Source organism: Ictidomys tridecemlineatus, chromosome 1, assembly GCF_052094955.1.
Source record: "Ictidomys tridecemlineatus isolate mIctTri1 chromosome 1, mIctTri1.hap1, whole genome shotgun sequence".
NCBI lineage: Eukaryota > Metazoa > Chordata > Mammalia > Rodentia > Sciuridae > Ictidomys > Ictidomys tridecemlineatus.
In genome coordinates, this window is record NC_135477.1 from 72,668,699 (window position 1) to 72,692,157 (window position 23,459).

Genomic DNA, 23,459 nt, shown 5'->3' on the forward strand with positions numbered 1-23,459 from the left:
GTCATCTACTTAATTTTTTTAAAGTAGAGTAGATATACATAACCTACTCTTTTTTTGAAGTCAAGTAGATATGCATAATCTACTTTACTTCAAGCCTTGATGAAGCTAGTACAGATGAAGCACTGTAACCCACAAATGATCTGAATGTTTATATTTAAGCACATTATACAAGAGAAACTTATTTTTTGCTGATATGTCTTACATGCTAGCAGATCACAATAGTTAGTAGTGAATTGTTTTTTTCATCAGTAATGCATTAAAGTCCTTTGTCATGGATGATAAGCATTATCGCATCACTGATACATGCCCATGACAATCTCAGGGGACCATTTATGCCACAGAAACACAAATGCAAGAGGGTTTAAAATTATTTGCAGTTTTTAAGGACCTGCTTCTTTACAGCCACTTAAGCTAGTCTTCTGATGTACACCCCCACCTCCAGGAGATAGACCTGTAAGTTTTCTCGAAACAATCCCTGTCCTGTGCCAGACATATTGAGGGTAAGTCTAACTAAGTCTATAAACAAACTAAAAAACAGACCATACCACTTTTTAAAATTTTCAATTGTGGAGGGACACAATGTCTTTCTTTCTCTTTCTCTCTTTCTCTCTCTCTCTCTCATTCTCTCTCCCCCTCTCTCTCTTTCTCTTTCTTTCTCTCTTTCTCTTTCTCTCTTTCTCTCTTTCTCTCTTTCTTTCTTTCTTTATTTTTTATATATTTATTTTATATGGTGCTGAGGATCTAACCCAGTGTCTCACGTGTGCTAGGCAAGGGCTTTACACTGAGCCACAACCCCAGCCCACCATACCACTTTTTAATGTGAAGGTAATTATGAAAGCATAAAGCAGTTACTACACTATTTTCTTTGCAAAATTTCCAGATATCTATCAATTTATCTTTAAAAGCAATGGTTAAACCTCTATATTATACCTAACAATCAATTCCACTAATGCTAACTCACAAAATATGGTACACCTGAAATGAGCAACCATATCTGTTAGAACTGAAATGCCAAGGCCAGTTCTTTGAGTCTGGGGATGGAAATCCTATGTTCATGGACCAGAAGACTTTATATTGTTAAAATGTTTACAGTTTGAATCTGGAATGTCTCCCAGAGGCTTGTGTATTAAAGGATTAGCCCCAGCTGACAGCAATGTGGGGAGACAGTGGAACCTTTAAGAGGCACAGCCTAGTCAAAGGAAGCAGGTCAATGGAGGCATGCCTTCGAAGGGTGTGTTTTGTCCAAATACCTTTCTTCCTTCTCTCCCCATCTTTATTTCTCTCCCTTTCACCTCTCTCCCTCCCCACATCCTTCCTGGTCACCATGAAATGAGCAGCTTTCTTCCACCACATTCTTCTGCCATAATGAAATGCCTTATTATAGGGTCAAAAGCCAAAAGGCCAAGAGATCATGGACTGAAGCCTCTGAAACTGTAAGCCAAAAGAAATCTCTCCTCTTTTTAAGTTTTTTATATCAAGTATTTTGCCAAAACAACAGAAAACTAACACAGATGGCAATTCTCCCCAAATTGATCTAAAGATTCAAAGTAATACCTATCAAAATGTAAACTGACTTCTTCGCAGAAATTTGAAAAGCTAGTTCCAAAATTTATATAGAAATTCAAGGGACTCAAAATTGCTAAAATAACCTTGAAAAAGATGAACAAAATTGGAAGATTCACACTTCTCAAATTCAAAACTTAGTACAGTTATCAAGATCATGGTATTGAATAAATATAGATAAATCAACAGAGATGGGTGCGGTGGTACACAATACAATCCTAATGACTCAGGAGACTGAGGCAGGAGGATTGCAAATTCAAGACTAGCCTCAGCAAATTAATGAGGCTTTAAGGACTTAGCAAGACCCGGCCTCAAAATAAAGACATTTAAAAAAAGAGCTGGAGCTATCACTTAGTGGTAAGCAACCTCTGGTTCAATCCCCAGTACCAAAACAAAAGAATATATATATATAGATAGATCAACAGAATAGAATATAGAGTCTAGGATTCAAGTTATCTATGATTTTCAACAAAGGCCATTCTATGGTGAAAGAATAATATTTTCAAGAGGACGGAGACAACTGAATAGCTACATGCAGAAGAATGAATGTGTATCCCTTCCTAAAATAAAGAAAAAACAGACAAACTACACATCACCCAAAAAAAAAAAAAAAGTGCTTTTAAAGTCATCATCAAGAAAGGGAAGAGGCCAGTCCAGTAGCACACAACTACAATCCCAGTTACTGAGAAGGCTAAAATAGGAAGATATCAACTTTAAGGCCAGCCTGGCTAATTAAATGATACCCTGTCTCAAAATTTTAACAAAAGTGTCAGGGTAGGACTAAGGGTGGATATAGTGACAAAGCACCAAGTTCAATCCCCAGTACTGAAAAAAAAAAAAAAAAAAAGCGAAAAGATTTCTGGATGTGTATGCATACCACAATCCCAGCTATTTGGGAGGCTAAGGCCGGAGGATCACAAGTTCAAGACCAGCTTTCAAAAAACATTTTTTAATAAAGGACCAGAGACAGCTCAGTTCAGCAACAAAGTGCTTGCCCAGCATGTGCAAAACCCCTAGGTTCAACCCCCAGTACCACCAAAAAAAAAAAAAAAAAATCCACAGAATAGAAGGAAGTTTTTGTAAGTCCTGTATCTAGTAAGTGATTTGTATTTAGAATATGTTAAAAAAAAAAAAAAACTCTCTTACAATTAAATTTAAACCCAATGAAAAACAGTTATTCAAAATCTTTGGTCATCAAAGAAATGTAACACAAACCATGAAATATCATTTTAATTATGTCTCTAATTAAAGACACTGCTGATAGAAATATATGCAGCTGCTTTGGAATACAGTCTGATCCTTTCTCAAAATGTTAAACATGTCACCATATGACCCACCAATTCCACTCCTAGGGCATACACACTCAAAAGAAATAAAAACATTTGCCCCATTTATGAAAACTGCCCAAAAACTTGTTTTTGTATTCTCCATTCAGTAGACTCATTCAATAATAAAAAGAAATAAAGTACTGACAAATGCAAATGGGTGAACTTTGAAAACAATGTCATTTTAAGTTAAAGAATTTAGTCACAAAAAAACACACAATATGATGACATTTGTATGAATGTATAAAGTAGATAAATCCACAGAGACAAAAAGTAGGCTGCTGATTCACAAGGACTGGGGTACAAATGGGCAAATAGTAGGGGGTAATGGCTAAAAGGGTTTCCTTTTTAAACCAATGAAAATGTCCTAAAAATGACAATAGTGATGGTTATATAGCTCTTGGATATACTAAAAGTCATAAGATTTTAAACTTTAAATCAGCAAATTGTAATGGGCATAAACTATATCTCAATAAAATTATTTTTTAAAGAATGTGGAAGCAATTAAAGTGGTCTAAGAGAAATTTTTATTTTCCCTTTGTTCATTCCCTAATAATGTATCTAGATGACATGGAAATGCCAATTGCTTCCCTATCTCCCACCCTTCCATTTTTAAGAACAGCAACAGAAAGAGTACAAAATCAGCAAGCAGAAACTAATGCTCAAGTCCTAGCACTAAACTGTGAGAGGTTAGGCAAACTGACCAATTTCTAAATTCTTACTTCCTGTCTGTAAAAGACAAGGGTAATAACCTCAATTCAATTCAAAGGATTGCTGTGAAGATCAAATAAGATTGTGGCCATGTGCACAAATTAAGAGTTCTCTTTAGCACATGTACCAATAAGGTTTTCCAGGTATTTGCAGTAATTTTCTCTCTCTGCATCACAAAGGACTATCTAATTGCTTTGTCTTACACAGTGCTATTTTCTCTTCCTCCTATGCTTCAGTGTAACACAAGATTTCCACAACTGGGACCTCAAATCTTTCCTGACATTTATTTAGGACCTCCAGGCATCTTGACTCTGAGGGAAAGCAAGGATGACAAATCTATCGCTCTAAGGAGTAATGGGATGGCCTGATGAAGAAGGCAACCAGCAAGGGTTAACAACTGAACTTTCTGTTCTATGTGCTTTCCAGATGGTCAAAATGAAAGAAGATCTGCCCATTCCATTAACAACGTTGTAGACAAATACAGATGATGAAGGGGAGCCAGGAGAAGACAAAGATGCTATTGCAGACTCCCTGAGGAAAACAAAAAACACCCAAAAAGGGTCTGCCTTCCTCCCAGCACACTTGCTTGCAAGATGCCAGGTTCCGGCAGCACTCTGCTCTGTCCTGTCCCCTAAGTCCTGGCTGAACATTACAAGATATGTATGCACAAAAGAGCAGAGGGTAAAAGGGAGATACACAAAGATTCCCATACTTACAGGAAATCAAAGGTATGTTCAAAAATGGATCAGAAGTTACCATCCCATTCATAACACCTGAATATACACAAATAAAACTTGTTTTCCAGGAAAAATCTTCAGTAGTCAGTCATTTATGTCATTTGATGCTACAAACAAATGATAAAATCCAACTTCAATATGAAATTTCACAAAGAAGCAATGGAGAACCCCTAATAACTTTAAAAAAATCTATCTCAAACTAAAATTTAACAAACACAGCAAAACTCTTAGAGACATTCTAGCCAGGTGCTATGGCACAGGTCTATAATTCAGGCTATCTGGAAGTCTGAGACAGGAGGATCTCAAGGTTCAAGGCCAGCCTAGGCAACTTAGCAAGACTGTATCTCAAAACATAAAATAAGGGCTGTGAGTGAAGTTCAACAGTAGAACATGTACAAGGCCTAACATGTGGGTTTAATCCCAAAAACTTAGAGACATTCTAATTAAACTGAAAAGCAAAATAAGCACATTGCATTGACGTTTATAAACATATGGTTTGAATTTTCTGCAAATATACAAACACTTAAAAATATCCCAGCAGCTTGGGAGGCTGAGACAGGAGGATGGCAAGTTAAAAGCCAGCCTCAGTAACTTAGCAAGACTCTGTCTCAAATTTAAAAAAGGATGTTGCTCCATGGTTAAGAGCCCCTGGGTTCAATCCCTGATACAAATAAATAAGTAAATGGCTTGGGAGTGTAGCTCAGAGTGTTTGCCTAGCATCAGTAAGGCCCTAGGTCCAATCTCCAGCATGGGAAAAAAATAGAGAATTTCATAATACAGTGGAAAGGCTGAAGTCCAAAGAAATTTTATAAGAATTATTGGGACCAGTTAAAGTTATGAACATTTGTATAAAATCAGTAGGGTACTCCAATGCAAGGAAAAATACACATATGCACACATATATACACACACATATATATATATATGTGAGCATATATATATATATGTGTTTTATATGTGTATATGTTATTTAAAGTAGTAGAAGTAAATGATATAAAAATTAAGAACTAGCCAGGTATGGTGGCTTATGCCTATAATCCCAGCAGCTCAGAATCGGGAGGCAGAAGGATCACAAGTTCAAAGTCAGCATCAGCAACTTAGCGAGGCCCTAAGCAACTCAGTAAGACCTTATCTCTAAATAAAATACAAATAAGGACAGGGGGTGTGGTTCAATGGTCGAGTGCCCCAGTACCAAAAAACTAAAATAAGATAAAATAAAACTAAGAACTTTTTATGAAAAAAAATAATGATTTATAATATTTTTGAATGCTATAATAAAGATGTGCTCTTTCTAAAACTGAAGCATGTTAAATGTAAAACCATCAAAATCAAAACAAGAATTTTGGTTATAAAATGGTACTAAAACTATGCATAAGAATAAGCTAATCAAGTAAAAAAATGTTGGGAAAAAGCAATAAGGAGATGAGTCCTATTAAATATTTAGAACAAAAAGGATGGTGGAATATGATGGACATCATTATCCAAAGTACATGTATGAAGACACAAATAGGTGTGAACATACTTTATATACAATCAGAGATAAGAGATATTAAAAATTGTGCTGTATATGTATAATAAGAATTGTAATGCATTCCACTGTCATTTATTTTTTTAAAAAAATCAATTAAATTTTTTTAAAAAGAACTTACAAAGGAAATGTGAAGAATATTTAAGTATTATAAGGCAATTATTATTACTAAACAACAAGAAACGGATACCAGACTACAAAGAGATCAGAAACTAATTGAATTGTACTGAAGAGTATAATAGCCAAAGGCCCAAAATTACAGGAAGGGACAAGTTTTCAATGGAGTTGAGATAACATATTAACAATATACTAAGCATTAGACTCAGATAGTCTGATGCACATAAAAGTTAAACAGAGGGGCTGGGGTTGTGTCTCAGTGGTAGAGTGTTCGCCTCGCACACTGGGTTCGATCCTCAGCACCACATAAAAATGAAATAAAGATGGTGTGTCCACCTACAACTAAAAAATAAATATTAAAAAAAAAGTTAAATGGAGAGAGAAAGAAAAAAAGAAAAAAGAAACATAATAAACATTGATTGCAATTAGACATGGTGGCTTATATCTGTAAACCCAGCAACTCAGGAGCCTAAAGCAGGATGATGTCAAGTTTGAGGTCAGTCTAGGCAATTTAGCAAGATCACATCAACTTAGTGAGACCTTGTCTTAAAATAAGTTGTAAAGCACCCCTGTGTTCAATCCCCAGTAACAACAACAACAACCAAAAAAAAAAAAAAGTCAATTGCAAATGAATATATTAAAGAACTAAGGAAAGAATGGCTAAGCCTTGAATTAACGTTTTTTTAAATCACCAAGGAAAAATGTTTGTAGATATGTCGCTATGATTTTTATTGGTTGCTTTTAGTAATATGTAACAGTAGAATCCCATGGAATATATCTTGTTCTAATTCAGTCCCCAGTATCTCCCTTAAGAAATAACAGCTGAATGAAAGACTGGAAAACTTGTGTAGTATAAAGGACAGAGATTAACATATTTTATAGACTAAATTAATACAAATAAATTTCTAAAAAATACTGAAACACTTGATAAATGCACAGGGCATACAAGCACTCTAGAAATTAAAAATAATAAGCAAATTAAGTTTTCAATATAGGGTCAGAAAATGACATCACAGAAGTTGTCAAGAAAGTAGCACAGAAAATACATAAGAGAAAATGAGAGACAAAGAAAATTAGGAGGGTTTGTTAACATAAAACTATCTGAAAGTCAGTCCATGAATTTAACATTGATGTGACTGTTAACACACACACACACACACACACACACACACACACACACACACACACAAATAACCCAATCAATAAATGGGCAAAGGAACTGAACAGACAATTCACAGAAGAAGAAATATGAATGGTCAACTAATACATGAAAAAATGGTCAACACCTCCAGCAATTAGAGAAATACAAATTAAAACTACACTGAGATTTCATCTCACTCCCGTCAGAATAGTAATTATCAAGAATACAACTAACAATAAATGTTAGAAAGTGGGGGGAAAGGGTACACTCATACATTACTGGAGGGACTGAAAATTGGTTCAAGCACTCTGGAAAGCAGTATGGAGATTCCTCAGAAAACCTGGAATGGAACCACCATATGACCCAGTATACCCACACCTTGGCATATATCCAAAAGATTTAAAATCACCATATCACACTGACACAGCCACATCAATGTATTATAGCAGCTCCATTCACAATAGCTAAGCTATGAAACCAACCTAGGTGCCCTAACAATAAGAACTGATCTTTTATGAATCAGCCATAAAGAAGAATAATTTTATGAGAACTGCCAGCAAAAGGATGAATCTGAAGACTATCACCCTGAGTGAAATAAACCAGTTCCAAAAAACCAAAGATCAAATGTTTTCTTTTATAGGTGGAAGCTAATCCACAGTGAGTGGTGGAGGTAAAGTGAAGAACAAAAGCAGAGTAGATTAGACTATGGGGAATGGAGGGAAAGGAGGGTGAATAAGCAAAGGAAAGACAGTGGAATGAATTTGACATAGTTTTCCCATGTATACAAAGGAAAACAACAGTGAATCTCACCACTATGTACATCCATAAGATTGGGACTCTAACTAGAATAAGATATATTCCATGCTTGTATAATTATATTAATATGGATTCTGCTATCATGTATAACTAAAAAGAACCAATAAAAAGTTTTAAAAAGACTGTGGAGGAGCAGAACAAAGTACAACTGTATATGTGTGTGTGTGTGTGTGTATTATATTTTTATTCCTTTATTTTATTTATTTATTTTATAGGGTGCTGAGTATTGAACTCAGTGTCTCACATATGCTAGGCAAGCACTCTACCACTAAGCTACAATAGCAGCCCAGTACCACTATGTTTATACATGACTGTCAATCACCTAATCACAGGTTTAAAATTCAGAAAACTACTATACAAAGAAATAAACAAACCCTAGCCTTTCTCTACTTATTTAATAATAAGAACTGATCTTTTATGAACTACTTTGGGACAAAAAGTCAACCTGAACTGATAAAGAAGTCAAAGACTGTACCAGGACTATTCAGTATAATCATACTTCAATGAAGAAATAGTAATGGGTTTAAGGGGTATTAACCCAAACCTCAATGATCTTATTTTATAATATTTAATATAAAGCACATTATCTTTCTAAAAATCAGAAATATTCTAAATTCCAAATTATTTCTGGCCCAAAGGTTCTAAATAAGAGAGTTTTGCCTTTGTTTCACTTTTCAAAAAACTACATACATGTATCACTATTATTTTTTTAATTTTAAAGCTGTTTTGAAGAAATAAATGGAGAAGAAGCCTAAGAGCTGACAAATAGGAGACTCATGTGACCTTAAATAGATCAACACCTATGCCAACATAATTTCCAAAGCAGGCATAATATCTGGATCACTACTTAAATACTAAATAAGAAGGTTCTTTTGTCATTAAAATTTTTTAAAAGAAAGGGAATAAACTTCACCTGCTCCCTCACCCACATTCTGTTACCTTTCCCTTTAGTTTGCTCTTCTAAGAGTTTTCTACACTCACCTTTGCCTTTTTCTCACTCTGCACATACATTTAAAGAAACTGCAATCTGCATTCTGTGTATTAAGGTCCACAATGCAAAAATAATATAAATATAAAACGGTCCACATGCTCTCCAATGCTCTCCATGCTGTTTAGGCTGAAAGACACTGTCCAGTCCTCTTACTTGATGTGACAAGTTCACTCACTTCTTTTGACTTTCATACTTTCATACACAACATTCTTAACATTTGAGACATTAAATGTTCAAGTCCCTGAAAGCTTAAATTCACATCCTTTGCTACTTTTTCCTGGGGAGCCTAATCCATCAGTTTGGCTTCAACAACCACTTTTAATATATATTTTCAAGAAGAAAATATATATTAAATCAAACAATCAAATTTAAAACTTTTACACTTTTAAATATCCCGTTAATTACACCAACTGGGAAAAATTAGGCAATATATCTGATAAAAGAACTGTATCCAGAATATATGAAGACCTCCTAGAACTCAAGAATCTATAGGGGTAAAGGAAAATCTTCCCTCTGACCTCTGAAGCTATGCTAGAATAAACTGATAAAGACCGATTAATTAGTTAAACACACACACACACACACACAAATTTGGGGCTAGGGTTGTGACTCAGTGGTAGAATGCTCATCTAGTGGCAGGTGAGGCCCTGGGTTCAATCCTCAGCAATACATAAAAATAAATAAATAAAACAAAGGTATTGTGGCCAACTACAACTAAAGAATAAATACTTAAAACACACACACACATAAATTTATCACATAGTGTAATTACCCACTACTCCAGCATGGTTCAGAAACTTATATATCACTTTTTCTATTGGAGAAGAGGAGAAAAGGGAACACAGACAATTTTGAGGAGGAACCTTATAAAATGATTCTCTTTGGAATTTAAACCCAGATACAGACATCTTGTAATAGCAATGTGTCCAAGCATGTTACAGTCCCCAATCCTCTTTTCTAAGATAATGGGATCTCAAGGTGGGAATGAAAGTCAGCAGTGCTCCCTTTTGTAGGCTGGTCCTAATGCAGATAAGGAAATTACACAGAGAACCTCTCCTTGCCCTTGGGGGAGAGGACAAAAGATAAGATTAGAGAGACCTTGATACTAAGCCTGCCCTTAAGGTCTCTTAATTTCTTTTAGATCAAACTGTTCAGCATGCCAAAAATACCCTATTTTTAGGGAATAATTATCTGATCCCTAACAAAACAACCTGGTTTTAAAACAGGCAAAAGATTTTAATAGACATTTCACATGAATAGCTAATAAACTCAAAAAAGATGCTTAAAATTAAAACCACAATGAGATATCACTTATACCCCCAGTAGAATATCTATAATCAAAAAGCCACTCAATACTAATGACTTAATATAAAAACTGAAGCCCTCATATTGCTGGTGAGAATGAAATGATACAGGCAGTTTGAAAAACTGGTCTGGCAGTTTCTTAAAATTTAAGAACTCAGGAATTCTACTCCTTGCAATCAATGCAAAAGAAAATTCACAGAGACAAAGCAGATGGATAAGCGCCTACTATGGGAGAAGGTGGATCTCTAGGGATGTAAATACTTTGTCCCTGGAGAACACTTTCTCTCTCCTTCCTGGTGCCAGGTCCTGAGCTGCTTTCCTCTGCCACACCCTTCTGCCAAGAGGTTCTGCTTCACCTCTGGCCCACAGCAATCAAGCTAGCTCGGAAACCTTGAACCCCAAATAAACTTTTCCTCCTCTACTATTGTTTTTGTCAGGTCTTTTGGACTAAAACCAGAAATTGGTAACAAAAAGTGGGGTCATTTGAGTGACTAACCTCATCATATGACTCAGAAGCTTCTGGGGCTTTTTAGAATTTGTGGGAGGAGCTTTGAAAAGTTTAGAGATGCAAGATGGAAAAGCTTTAGATTGTTGTAAGCAGGGCTTAATGAGTGAATCTGGTGGGAGCTCAGAAGACCAGAATGCCAATAGGACTGCAAACAGTGAAGACTGGGTCCACGAGATTTTAACGGAAAAAGAAGACTCTACTGGAAATTCATTTTACATTCTGATTAAGTAGTTGTCTAAATGTTGCCCAGGTCCTGAGACCTTGTGTGAGGCTCAATTTAAAGGTGATGGACTAATTTGATGAGGAACTTCCAAAACAGCACAGTCTTCAGGGGGTGGCATGGGTATTGGTGGTGGCTTTTAACCAAATTTACTGTGATAATCAGGAGCAGAAAGCATAGCTGAAAAACTTGCAGTGTGGCCAGAAAACTACAAGTAAAATTGGGACTAAGGACAATGTCGTTGTTAAAGGGAATAAGCCACTGAAGAAACAGTAAATATTTTTTTCAAAAACAATAGGAAATATCTCAGGAACTGGCAAAACCACATTCACCTCAGGTTCATGAATATATATATATAAGTAAAAAATTCCTTTGAGAATAAACAATGGAGATACTCTTCTTGCACAGGGTGAAGACAGGAAGTTGTTTCACCATTTTTAGCCACCCAATCACTCAGGTTACTGCAGTCCCAGTCCCAGGAAGCTCAAGACCTAAGCTACTGGTAGCAGACCTTGGTGTTCTCCACATGTGCTGGTTCTATAAGATTGCAGGATGCTGGAGTTAGGGGGTCATGGGGGAGGCTTTTACCGAGATTTCAAAGGAAGTCCAGGTAGGCCAAGCAAAGCGCAGTAGGATTCGAGACCCTGTGGGTTGCCACTGAAAGGACGCCAAAGCTGCAGTGGAGACCCCCAAGACTAAGAAATGCCAGTAACAAAGGACATTCTGTCAGATCAAGATGTCAGATCAGGCAAGGCAGGCAGCGACCAAAGGAGGCAGATTTAAAAGGGCCGCTGAACAGGCTTTATTGAGATATCACTCCGGGCGGAACCCGATCAGACCAGAGGGGACAGGGGAAGGGTCTGAGGAGAAACCGCATGGAAGCTCAACCGGACTCGACTTTTATGGGGCTTACAGCAGGAATGGAAGGGCTTGGGACAGGAAAAGGTGTTCCTAAGGTTCCTTGCCCCCTCGGAGTTGAACCAAAATTTCAGTCTTGCTTTGGTCTCATCCCTTCCTTCTAAGTCCCTATTTCTTCTTTTTGCAATGGCAATATTTACTCTGTGCCTTAATATATTGGATCATGTAACTTGTTTTTGATTTTTATAGTGGCTCACACTGAGTTTACCTTGAGTCTCAAGGGAGACTTTGGATTTGGGACTTTGGGGCAAAGCTAAAACTGTTGAAACTATGGGGACTCTTGGAAATGGATTAAATGTATTTTGCATTGTGAAATGAGCATGAGCTTTTGGGGACCCGAGAAGCATGTTATGATTTAGATGTTAAATATACCTCAAAAGTTCATGTGAGAGACAATATTAGAACATTCAGAGGAAAAATGATTGGGGTACAAGAGTTTTGATTTAATCAATGTGTTTAACCTCGGATATGGATTAACTGAGTAATAATTGTAGGCAGGTAGGGTGTGGCTGAAGGGGGTAGATCACTGGGGTCATGCCTTTAGGTTTATATTTTTTTGTGATGAGGAAAGCTCTTTCCCACTCTGCTTCTTGATGGTCATGTCCAGACCTGCCTTCCTCTATAACACTTTTCTGCCACTATTCTTGCCTCAATTTGGGCCTAGAGCAATGGAGCAGACCGTCTATAAACTGAAAAAAGTGATCCCAAATACACTTTTCCTCCTCTAAAATTGTTTCTGTCAGGTCTTTTCATAACAGGGACAAAAAAAGCTGACTAACACACTGCTCAACTCTACTAAATGAGTGAATTTTATGCTACCTAAGTTATACCTAAGTTATACCTCAAGATACTCATTCAGTGTAGCCCACCAGGCCCCTATGATTTGACCTTTCATTTTGTAATACTCTCTCCTTCTCCTGTCACAACAGCAGCATTCTTTCAGTCCTATCAGACTTCTCAGCTTCTTCCCAGTCTGTTATATATGCCATCCTGTGCAATGCTCTTCCTTCCCTTCATGACCTAATTAACTCTTTCTCAGAGAAGAAATTCCACACTTAGAAGTCTTTATAGCACCAGCAAAGAATCTAAACATCATTAATGACTATTATAGTTGGAATTTTACATTTATTGAATTATCACCTTTTCCCCCTGGGCTATAAGCCCCACAAAGGCAGAGATCATGTCTCCTTTTGCTCATGGTTCTTTCTTTAGCCCAGCGTCTATAACATAAGATCTAGTCAATAAATGATGACTGGATCAAACCCTCTTAGACGATAGTCAAAAATGGCTGAGAGGGGCTGGGGATGTGGCTCAAGCGGTGGCATGCTCGCCTGGCAAGCGAGCGACCCGGGTTCGATCCTCAGCACCACATACAAACAAAAATGTTGTGTCCACCAAAAACTAAAAAATAAATATTAAAAAATTTCTCTCTCTTTAAAAAAAAATGGCTGAGAATTTCATTGGTAACTCAAAAACTTTAACCAACTCTGTTTACTGTCTTAAATGCTGACCAAGAACTCTACTGGAAATTTAGAAAACCCTAAAATAAAATTCAGTATCTTTCAACCTGATATGCATACACCTGTAAGCCCAGCAACTTCAGAGGCTGAGGTAGAAGGATGACAAATTTGAGGCCAGACTCAGCAACTAGCAAAGCCCTAAGCAGTTTAGTGAGACCCTGTCTCAAAATTTAAAAAAAAAAAAAAAAAAAAAAAGGTCTGCAGATATAGCTCAGTGGTAAAGCATTCCTGGGTTCAATTCCTAGAACCAAAGAGAAATTTAAAATTTATAATAATTCATTTTAATTGAGAAGAAATCACTAATTCTTTAAATATTTGGGGGCAGACTGATCACATCAGACATAGTTTCAAATTGTAAAGGAATTCAAATATAATAAAAAATAATCTAAGTAATTTTAAAAATAATTCTAAAAGACTGCAATTACAAATTATTAAGAATTGCTGATGAGTATTCTTTTAAGAAAGAGGAAAACTCAAATTCTGTAAGTTAGAAATAAGAATTTCAACCTTTGAGTCAAAAACCCAATGCTGGTTTAGTAGCAAGTTACTGAAGCCATATCTATACAATAAAACAAGAGCACAAAAAAACATGCTTCTGTTCTAGATGTACCTCCTCAAAGCTGCCTTTCCTCCCTTCACTAGGCCAGAAAGTGTATTGTATTGGAAAAAATTAGTATGGGGCTGGGGATGTGGCTCAAGTGGTAGCACTCACCTGGCATGCGCACGGTGCTGGGTTTGATCCTCAGCACCACATACAAATAAAGATGTTGTGTCTGCCGAAAACTAAAAAAATAAATATTAAAAAATTCTTTCTCTCTCTCAAAAAAAATTAGTATGAAATTCATGAAGAATTTTTTCTTCTCTTTAAACAATAATATATTTCTTAGCTGTAAAAAACCTTAGGCAATTGTGAATTGTGCTGTTATAAACATTGATGTGGCTGTGTCCCTGTAGTATGCTGTTTTGAAGTCCTTTGGGTATAGACCCAGGAGAGGGATAGATGGGCCAAATGGTGATTCCATTCCCAATTTTCCAAGAAATCTCCACACTGCTTTCCATACTGGCTGCACCAATTTGCAGTCCCACCAGCAGTGTATAAATGTATCTTTTCCCCCATCCTTGCCAACACTTATTGTTGTTTTTTTGCATTAGAGCTGCCATTATGACTGGAGTGAGATAAAAATCTTAAGAGTGGTTTTGGTTTGCTTTTCTCTAATTGCTAGTGATGATGAACATCTTTTTCATATATTTTTTGATTTATTGTATATCCTCTTTTGAGAAGTGTCTGTTCAGGTCCTTGGCCCATTTATTGATTGGGTTATTTGGTTTTTTTGGTGCTTAGCTTTTTGAGTTCTTTATATACCCTAGAGATTAGTGTTCTAGCTGATGTGTGGCGGGTAAAAATTTGCTCCGAAGATGTAGCCTCTCTATTCACCTCACAGATTGTTTCTTTTGCTGAGAAGAAACTTTTTAGTTTGAGTCCATCCAATTTATTGATTCTTGATTTTAATTCTTGCACCAAAGGAGTCTTATTAAGGAAGTTGGGGCCTAATCCCACATGATGGATTAGGGCCTACTTTTTCTTCTATTAGATGCAGGGTCTCTGGCTTTATTCCTAGGTCCTTGATCCATTTTGAGTTGAGTTTTGTGCATGGTGAGAGACAGGTTTAATTAGGGTTAAATTTAATTCCATTTTTGTGATAGGTTTAGATAGGGTTTAATTTCAATTTGTTACATATGGATTTCCGGTTTTCCCAGCACCATTTGTTAAATAGGCTATCTTTTCTCCAATGCATGTTTTTGGCAACTTTGTCTAATATAAGATAATTGTAATTTTGAGAGTTAGTCTCTGTGTCCTCTATTCTGTACCACTGGTCAAAAAAAAAATACCTTAGGCAACAACCAACCTGTGGTATACAGAATATAATGGTCTATAAATACAATTTCTCAATGAAATGAGTCAAGGCTGGTTGAAGAAAGGGCTGATTCCACACCTATGTTTGGAAATGCACAAGATGAAGCTGCTATCTTGTCTTATCAGAAACAAGCAGCCCTTGAAGCCCTTAGAGGCATTCATGTTAAAAAAGATCTAGACGCTAACCAGAGGGCACTTTTACTAGAAAAAGAAAGAACAATGTGATCATTGATAAGAATAACTGCAATTAACTTAATGTTAAAAATTCATGTGTGCACATTGACATTTTTTAAAATAAAGGAAAAAATATCATTGGCCATCTCTGGTAATGTTAATGACTCTCTAAGAGTTATAAATGGAAAGAATTAATCACTCATTTGAGTCTTTCTTCCTGTATGCCCATCCTCCCTACATGAGTTACAGTTATGGGTAACAAAATCGTTTGTAGAAAGAATCTCTCTACAGAAGTATTCTAGCTTATAAATGAAGGAATTTTAAAATTGGAATGGCAACATTATACAAACATATGATTAAATAATGAATTTATGAAAATTATAAGTGGTTATTAGCATCACAAGAAAAAGACAGCCAGGCATAATGTACTATTAGAAACAAAGACCAGCTCAGTGGTAGAGCACTTGTCTAGCATGAGTTAGGCACTGGGTTCAAGCCTCAGCACTACATTAAAAATAAATAATATAAAGGTATTATGTCCATCTAGAACTAAAAATATTCAAAAAAAGATGATGCTCTATTGTGTGTGTGCATTTTTTAATATTATTTCTTAAAGAGACAGGATTTTACTACATTGCCCAGACTGGCCCAGAACTCCTGGACTATGGGATACTCCTGCCTCAGCCTCCTGAATAGCTGGGACTGTAGGTACACTACCTGGCTTATGAATATCCTGGCAACAAAAATGGAATTAGATCAAACCTCTAAAACTAAAACCAGTATGCACCTGGACCTTGTTTTACACTATTTAGATTCTGATTCAAACAAATCAACTACAATAAAATAAAAGTATAGAAGCAGCCAGGCATGGTGGCACACATCTGTAATCCCAGCAACTCAGGAGTCTAAGGCAGGAGGATCAAAAGCTCAAGGCATGCCTTGACAACTTAGCAAGATACTGTTCCAAGATTTTTTTTAAAAAGAGGGTCTGAGGTACTGAAAAAAAAAAAGTGGCACTGAAAAAAAGTGTTAGAAGAATTTTGGGGTGATAATGGTATTGTGATTAAGTCTAAGAAAACAGCTTTTATCTTTTGGTGAAATACTGAAATATTTAAAAATAAAATGACATAACAAGAACTGGCTCCAAAAATGCAGTGGGATAGTGAAAGAGGCTATGTGTGGAAGCCACCTGGTAACAGATTGCACTCCTCCCTCCACTTTCATGAATGTTTGAAATTTTTCATTATAAAGTTTTGAAAATTCAATAAAACAGTGTACATGTGCATAATTTATTAGTAAAATTGTTAGTGGCATACACAATTCTTCATTATTTCCTGCTTTACAATAAGGAGGCTTCTACAGTTCTTTCAAATGAAGTAGTAAGAGTTGTACTCTTCTGTTTATCCGGGGCTCATGTCCTTTATTTTTCTAAATAATAAATGAAAAGCATACAGCCTGCTATATGAAAGGTGCTTAATAAATGTCAAATCAATGAATTCTGTTTCCTATACATTGCCCTGCTCTGCTTCCTCCAAGGCTCTAATCTATTGATCCAATTCATACTAAAAGAGGAACTGAACTCAGGATGTAGCTTAGTGCCTAGTAAGCAGAAGCTATGGGTTCAATCCCTAGCACTGTGAAAATAAAAAAGTAAGAGTAAATAGAATCAAGTACAGAAAAGCAAGATAAAAATCAAAAACCCTGTACTTAATCTTTTAAATCTATATGCCACCAAGGATGTTATTTTTTCTTGTGGTAACAAAATTCACCAAATTAACTATGTTTAAGTGTATAGAGTTCAAAAATTATTAAGTATATTCACATTGTTGTGACAAGAACTCTAGAATTTTCATCTTAAAAAACTGAAGTAATAGCTATTAAGCAACAAAAGACATTTTGTTTCTGTTTTTCTTTGGCAATCTTGAGGATCAAACCCAGGGCACTACACATGCTGTACAAGCGTTCTACCACTGAGCTACATTCCCAGTCCCAAGATGACTGCACTTACTCATTGCCTAGTCTACTTTACATATACCTCTAGCTACCAAAACTGCATTTAAAGCATTATTCTTTTGAATATACACTTTGTAGATCACAATGACAGCAAATTTTTTTAAAAAATAAATAAATTAGTCCCTAAAGTAAACAGAACAGGTCTGAAGTATGACTGTTAACAGAAGACTCACATGAGCCCCAAGAAAGGAAAGAAAGACTAGGTTGGAAATGTGAACTCAGAGTCACTCTAAAAGGCCAAGACAGGAAGAGACAGGCTTGCAGCTATAAGGACATAGCACCCAGCTATCAAAGTAGTCGTTTCATAGCTGCATTCAACAGAGGCTTACCACTCCCACAAGCAGGCTGTAACAGTGATAACCCCTGATAAGCACAAATAAAACAAATGCTTTATATCAAGGATTTAGGAAAGTTATACCTCATTCAATAGATTTTAAGTTAAAGATGTTTATGCTGGCCTACAAAATAACAAGTAGGCATAATGTGTAAGTAAAATAATCACTGAAACTCTTCTGCCAGTTTCAATAGTTCTGATTAACTCTGGTATTAAATAAACCCTTAGTCAATCACAAGTGATTTTTCAAAATCACTTTCATTATAACACTACTCTTTCAGAGCACAAACTTACAGCCTAGCCTTCACTAGGACCACTCCAGAAGAGAGATAACAGATTTTGCGAATGACAGGGGATATTAGCAGAATCAAGCCAGTCAAGGACCCGTTTACAACACAGAACCTAGAAATCTCATGGAACACAGTGGGAAACTGGAGAGGGGACACTCATTCTAAAGCAGGAATCCAGGTATGAACCAAAGAAAGCCACAGAACATGACCTGGTTTGGAGGACAACATGGTTTCCTTCAGTCACACTACACCACATAAAGTAAGGCTGCTGTATATAGAGTTAAGGACACTTCTTGAAAAGGATCTGTAGACCAATAAAATTGCCAGGGATCAGCAAAATAGGAAGAAGCAGCTGTTAGCCACAGGACTGACAGCAACACAAGTGATAATGACCACACTGGCAACCACAGCCTTGATAGTTGCCCTGTCAACACTGGATGTATGCATTCACAATAGAGACTGCATTCTGGTGCCAGGAACAGGGGTGGCAGCGCGCTTTTGCTTCCAGCACCAACACAAATATTCTTGTGTCACATGGAATTCTCAATACTGCAGCTGGAGAACAGTCAGAGGAAACAGAGGTGGAACCTCCAGAAAACTTTCACTTTTTTTATACTAACCAATTTTCTTTTTTTACAATTATATCATACCATAAACAAAACTCAATTTTGAATAAAGAAAATATATAAAAGCATAACATATCAAGAATTAAATGGAAGAAATACATAGTGAAATCAATAAAATTTAATATAGAATTTATAATAAAGTCTTACTTGTGCTTTGACAAGTCCCATCTTTTTTTTAAGATAAAATAAATATTTCAAATAAATGTATCTTACAAAAGACAATATGTGACTTAAATTCAATAAAGTTGGGCCATTTTCAGTTATTCAAGAAAAATATGTGTTCTATTCACCTAGAAAATAGAAGTTAGTGAACATACTATTAAACTTAATAGGTCAGCGGAGGCAGCACAACATACAAAAAAGCATAAGATTCAGAGCTGGGAACCTGGTGTGATACTTGGGTTTGTCATGACCATTAGTGAGCCTGTGCAGGGATACACACTAACAGAGAACATACCATATCACAGGCTAGCTCTGCACACTTTACACTCACCAACCAAAGCAATACTTACAACCCTATGAAGTACTCCCATATGCAGGATCCCTAAGATGGCAAGGGTCAAACTAGCTGGCCAGGAGCATGGCTAGCCCCAGAATCTGTGCTCTGAGTCAACAAACTGCAAAAACTGTCCAGGCCTTTCTTAATCTCTTAAATTAGCAGGGCTCCTCATGCCCTTCTGCCTACTTGCTGAGATTTTTTTTTCTTTCTTTCTTTTATCACTACTATACATTTTTTATTTGTTCTTTTTAGTTATGACAGTAGAATGCATTTTAACATATCATACATATATGGAGTATAACTTCCCATCTTGTGGTTGTACAAGATGTGGAGTCACACTAGTCACGTATTCATAGGTGAACATCGGAAAGTTATGTTTGATTCATTCTGATTCATTCTGATTCATTCTATTGTCTTTACCGTTCCCATCCTACCTCATTTCCCCATACCCCCAACCAATCAAATGAACCTCCACTCCTCCTTGCCCACCACACCTTTTATGAGTCAGTATCTACATATCAGACAGAATAACTGGCCTTTGGTTTTTTGGAATTGGCTTACTTCACTTAAGCCAAGTGATAGTCTCTAGCTCCATCTATTTACTGGCAAATGCCATCATTTCATTCTTCTTTATGGCTGAGTAATATTCCACTGGGTACATGTACCACATTTTTTATCCATGTTGAAGGGTACCTAGGTTGGTTCCATAGTTTAGATATTGTGAATTCAGGTGCTATGAGCACTGCTGCCGCATGACTATGGTATGCTGATTTTAAGTCCTTTGGATATAAGCCAAGGAGTGGTATGATGGGTCAAATGGTAGTTCCATTTCAAGTTTTCTGAAAAGTCTCCAGACTGATTTCCACAGTGGTTGCACCAATTTGCTATCCCACCAACAATGCATGAGTGTACCTTTATCCCCACATCCTCACCAATATTCATTGTTACTTATAATCTTGATAATTGCTATTCTGACTAGAGTGAGATGGAACCTCAGTGTAGTTTTAATTTGCATTTCTCTAATTGCTAGTGATGTTGAACATTTTTTCATATATTTATTGACTGATCATATTTTTTCTTCTGTAACGTGTCTGTTCAGCTCCTTTGCCCATTTATTAATTGAGTTATTTGTATTTTGGAGTTAGGTTTTTTGAGTTCTTTTTATATCCTGGAGATTAATGTTATATCTGAGGAGCAGGTAGCAAAGAGGTTTCACATTGTAGGTTCTCTCTTCACGTTCTTGATTATTTCCTTTTCTGTGAAAAAGTCTTTTTGTTTGATACCATCCCATTTATTGATTTTTTTTTTTATTTTACTTCTGTGCTTTAGGAGTCTTGTTGAGGAATTCAGTTCCCAAGCCAACATGATGGAGAGAGATTTGGGGCGTGCCTTCTAGTAAGGCATAGGGTGTCTCTGGTCTAATGCCTTGGTCTTGATCCACTTAACAGTTTTGTGCAGGGTGAGAAGCAAGGGTCTAATTTCATTTTATTACATATGGATTTCCAGTTTTCCCAGCACCATTTGTTGAAGAAGCTGTCTTTTCTCCAATGTATTTTTATGATGCCTTTGTCTAGTATGAGGTAACTATGTTTATGTGGGTTTGTTTCTGTGCCTTCTATTCTGTACCACTAGTTTATGTGTCTGTTTTGGTGCCAATACCATGACATTTTTTATGGCTGCTAATTTTATATCCTGATACTTTGCTGAATTCATTTATAAGTTCTCGAAGTTTTCTGGTTGAGTTTATTAGATCATCTAAATATGTCTAAACATGTCACAGCAAATAGGGATAGTTTGAGTTCTTTTCTATTTATATCCCTTTAATTTCTTTCTTTCTTCTGATTGCTCTGTCTAGAGTTTCCAGGACTATGTTGAACAGAAATGGTGAAAAAGGGAATCTCTGTCTTGTTCCAGTTTTCAGAGGAAATGCTTTCAATTTTTCTCCATTTAGAATGATGTTGTATTTGGGTTTAGCATATATACCTTTTACAGTGTTGAGGTATGTTCTTACTGTCCCTATTATCTCTCTTAAAAAGAACAAATGCCATAACAAAAGAGTGTTTTGCAAACTGTTCAGTTGTAGACAAACAGATGATAGTTAAATATCTACCATCTATAAACATGCTGTGTTTTTTTTCTATTGACCATACATATGAATTTTTAAGAAATGGTTCCTAAAGCCATTTGTTATATTACTAATTCACACTATAAGAATATTTCACTTAATTTTAGATGCATTTATGGATACTGATACTTCAATAAACATGAACATTAATCTGAGATTAAAGCCTTTATAAATATGACTGCAAACTTGCATTTCCTCCTTGGCTAGAATCCCAGAAATGAAGAAATTCCAAGTGTGCATTAGACTGAATAGCTTTCACACAAGAATAAAGAGCACAGAAATTTTCAATTCACCAAACTTACTTTTGTAACAAGATCATTAGTTCTCTAGGTTAGAGGGCTTTTATTTTTATACCTTCCACAGCTGTAAAAATAATTCTAAACAGCTTAGAAATATACTTGTGAATCATGTCATCATGGCACCTCAGCAGACAGGTTGAATAGAAGGACTCATCCTTCCCCTAATACACAGACATCTGACCCAAGAGAATCTAAGCCACTGGCTGAAGAGAAGCTAGTTAAATGACCTGGCATGTGGAATCTAGACACACCAAGCCAGAAGCCACAAAGTAAACCAAGAACTTACAGGGAAGTAAACCTGAAAAACATACAAGGAAGAAGGATGATCCTCAAAGATTTACAAGTAAGGCCAAGGTTATCAGGAATTGAGAACTATGGGCAGAAGATATGAAACAGAAAAGATAATTTAAGGATCAGAAAGCCTCAGGCCTCAAATGGAAAAAATGAAATAGACATGAAAATAACAGAAGAGCTAAGTAGTTGATCCCTATAATTGTATTAGACCTCACAGTTATTCAGCTCATTTTTCCTTGAGAGTTCAAAAAAATACACTACTCTTAAAGAATACTGAAATGAATTACTGTTCCTTCTAATTAAAAGTCTCATATAAGATATCTACAGTGATAAGATACATTTAAATTTTCAAGTGAAACAAGGCAAAGAGAAAAAGAAAAGTAACAAGGTGCCTTCCCAATTATTTTTTTATATTTATTTTTTAGTTATAGGTGGACACAATGTCTTTATTTTATATTTATATTCTATATTTATTTATATTGAACCCAGTGCCTCACACATGCTAGGTGAGCACTCCACCCCTTAGCCACAATCCCAGCCCCACCCCAATTCTTAATAAAACCATGTTGTCTGCACACACAGGAAAGAATTCTACTTCTCCATGGAGAAAAATGCCCATCCATGGGACTGCAAATTGGAGCAACCACTATGGAAAGCAGTATGGAGATACCTAAGAAAATCTGTAAAGAAACAATCCAGACATCCCACTCCTCTGTTTATACCCAAGGACTTAAAATCAGCATACTGCAGAGACGCAGCCACATCAATGTTTGCAGCAGCTCAATTCACAATAGCTAAGCTATGGAACCAACCACATGCCCTTCAACAGAAGAATGGATAAAGAAATTGTGATATGTGTGTGTGTGTGTATACACACACACACACACACACACACACACACAATGGAATATTATTCAGCCTTAAAGAAGAATGAAATTATGGCATTTGCCAATAAATGGATGGAACTGGAGAATATCATGCTAAGTGAAGTAAGCCAATCCCAAAGAACCAAAGGCCAAGTGTTTCCTCTGATATGCAGATGCTAATTCACAATGTGGAGGGCAGGAAGAGAACAGAGGTAATTTGGACTAGACAGAGAGGAGTGAAGGGCGGAGAGGAGGCACTGGGGTAGGAATGATAGTAGAATGACTCAGACATTATTACCCAGTGTGCATATATGATTACATGACCTGTGTAACACTACATCATGTATAATCAGACAAATGAGAAATTAAACTCCATTTATGTATAATGTGTCTACTGACGTGTATAACTAATTTTATTTATAACAAATAAAAAATATATTAAAATTTAAAAAAATCAAAATTAAAAAGAACATCTAATTCATCCAAATATGGTAGTAAATGTTTAAAGAGGTAAAAAAGAAAAAATCCAAAATAAATCTTGGTTTACTTTTTTTTTTTTTTTTGGGGGGGGGGGTTACTAGGGATTTAACTCAGGGGCCATCGACCACTGAACCATATCCCAGT

At 36.1% G+C, this 23,459-nt stretch overlaps 1 protein-coding gene across 4 annotated transcripts in view; it reads right to left on the bottom strand.

Moving 5' to 3' along the window:
- Positions 1-23,459, bottom strand: part of Marchf8 (membrane associated ring-CH-type finger 8) — a 124,074-nt gene that overhangs the window by 81,454 nt on the left and 19,161 nt on the right. The window lies entirely within an intron of this gene.